This window comes from Meleagris gallopavo, chromosome 30 (genome assembly GCF_000146605.3).
Source record: "Meleagris gallopavo isolate NT-WF06-2002-E0010 breed Aviagen turkey brand Nicholas breeding stock chromosome 30, Turkey_5.1, whole genome shotgun sequence".
NCBI lineage: Eukaryota > Metazoa > Chordata > Aves > Galliformes > Phasianidae > Meleagris > Meleagris gallopavo.
The window spans coordinates 4,532,985-4,536,001 of NC_015040.2; positions in this window are offsets into that span (position 1 = coordinate 4,532,985).

Consider the following 3,017-nt stretch of genomic DNA (forward strand, 5'->3'; position numbering starts at 1 on the left):
TTGAAGCTACCATTTCATATTCCCTTTCAGACAAGATGAATTATATAGTACTGGCTGCTGAAGGAGTTGCATAATTTTTTTCACATAAATAATGACACAGTAACTTAAAAAAAAAAAAAAAAAAAAAAAGTAAAGTGAATGGATCAGCAAAGTGTTGGGCAGAGGCTTTGGAAATATAGGCTGAGACCCTACCTTTGCTAGAAGCTCTTTTTCTGACCATGGGCTAGTCATTTAATCTTCCTATGTCCTATTTCCGTGCTTGTAACATGGGAATGAGAACTGTTCTCTATCTGTCTTGCTTTCTAAATCCTTAAACTCTGAGTTTAAAGGTTGCATTTTCTGTGCTTATAGGGCAACCAAAATCAGTTTCAATTCTTGATAAGGTATCTGCGGCAACCATAATATACAAAGTAGATAATAATAAAAGAGCTTGGCTATATGACATGGAACACAGTTTTAGCATGAAAGGATGGAATGTTCCTCATCCAGTGTTTAACATCTCTTTTCTCAAAATGTTGAGAAATTTGGATCTGTGCTAACATATAAGCAACTTAGGAACTAGGTTTGTGCTGACTTACTGAATCCCTGAATTACTTCTAGAACTGTGAATGGATGACTTGGATTCCTGCAAAATTTTCTGTAAGGTCTTTGTACTTAGTCTGTCATTACACTGAGAGCTAACAGCACTTTGGGTTGAGATCCTCATTTTTTCTAAGCTTAAATTTAGGTTTTAAATTTAAGTTTTTATCAATCTCTGCAGCTTTTAGGGGATTGTCTAATTTGCAGAAGTCAGAGGAAGATAATCTTTTGCTACTAAGTCCAGAGAAGACAAGATCTGCTGTATTTTTAAGTAACTACATGAGAAATTTGCTGTACAAAGAGAACAATTCTAAAAATAGTGAGAAATGGCACCATGACATTAGCTGGAACAATGACCCAATACCCAACTTGCTGCAGGGGCCTTTGTCCTGTAACTACCTTCATCATTAAGGCTTGTGATGACATTATTTTCTGTGCTTATACAGGGCATGAGGCCATTGCTACCTGGAAGGAAGGATTTTTATCAGACTGCATGAAGTGAACAAGGAGGAAAGATATGTTGAGTAACACTAAATCATCAAAGTTCCATTTACATTAGGCACCAGCCTAGCAACTTCAGCATTAGTGGTTGCACTACTGCCCTCTGATTTTTTGTAACTTTAATATATCAGTAGAAGGGTAGAAGAAAGGGAAAGTATGTCATTCATCTTATGAAACATGATCTTTTCTTTCATATATCATCAATAGGCAGCAATCTGTACAGTTGTTAAATTCCTTTAGCAGTAAATTTCCTGAGAAAATAATTGCTCTGCTCCTACTTCACAGATTATCTGAGATGATTATAATAGTATCTTGGGATTTGGACCCTTTCTCTTCCAAACTTAAAGGAGAAAAAACTAGCTTTGAGGCAGATGGCAAGGTAGCAAAGCATCAGATTTGCACCTAAGAATTAGGTTCAACTTGCTTTTATTGTACAATCAGTTTCCTTGGGAGTGGTTTAGTAAATTATCCCCTCCTCAATCGCATGCTATCATTCTCCTTTGCAACATGTGGCTCCCTGGTAGGACAAAAGCCATGAGGAACATGCAGTCTTCTAGACAGATAGAGAACTCTTAGCCATCTTCCTAAGAGGTGAGAATTGCTATTTCCTTTTACAAGGTAACAAATAAGGAAGAGACTGGAATAAGATGTTGCAGCAGATCAACAAATATTTAGGAAACAGAACCTAGGAGCTGTTCAGTATCAATTGAACACAGAGGATGAGGACCCACAAAGAATCTGGATACAAGGACTGTAAAATATGTTTGTAAACTACAAAACAGATTGTTTTGGAGGTCAGTGGCTATCTTCATCAGCAATGGCTTTTTAGTATCTTCAAGAATGGAGGAGGGCTCTTCAACTTCTCTGAGCTGCCTGCTCTAGGGCTTGGTCACCCTCAAAGCAGAGAAATGCTTCCTGATGCTTTCAGACAGAACCTCCGGCCTTTCATTTTTCCCCTCTGTCTTGGGACCACTGAAAAGGGCATGGCTCAGTCCTCTCTCACTCTCCCTTCAGATAATAACAACGACAAGTGTGCAATGCTGAGCAGACAAAGAAAATACAGCTCCACCAACCCAAATTATTAGAGACATTTCAGTACTTACTTTCCCCTCTGGCCTCAGCAGGATTCTGGGATTCCATTTTCACACTTAAACATCTCTGAGAATAGAGCCTCTGGCTGGTAATGAAAGTTTACTTGTTTTGGTTTTTAAAACCCTGTTGGAAGCAACAAGCTGGAACTTCAAAACAAGCAGGAGCTCTGAGTGCTCAGCAGACCTTCAGCAGCTGAGGTTCAAACCCCAACTCTGCCACAGAAATATTGTGAATTCTATTAAGTTAGACACTTAAGATTCCTCAATCCACAGTATGAAGACAATGATAGTTGATCTTGATGTGAAATTGCTTTGAAGTTAAAGCAGGTGATTGCTGTGCTTGGTGAGAAATACTCAAGGCTGCAGGATGAGCCCCACAGCCTGGTTCTTCATGGACAGTCCTCCTGTAGCTTCACGCAGAGTCCAAGCCTGTCCAGTCAGCAATCTCTTCCTACCAGCAAGGGTGAAGATCTGTGCTGTATGGCAGGCTATGATTTGTTGTCACCTTTATAAATCAGAACAACAAAATCACTAGTCTTCCATGCAGAGCCAGACCACTGAGAGCAGCACCTCCTTGTCAGGGATATCCTCCTTCGTTTCTTCTTCTGTTATCCTTCTTCACTTGTTCTCATTCCTTCAACACTTGCGTCTCATTTCAGAGATGCCTGCCAGACATATTAGATGGTGCAAAAACAAACAAACAAAAAAAAACCATAGTGTTCTCTGTGAGATCATGTGAAATCTCACTATAATCTTCTATCCAATTTGGTGACTATCTATGACCTTTTGCTCCATTTTCTCACCCAGGAGACTGTATATACTTATAAAAATTTGGGTCATGTTTTT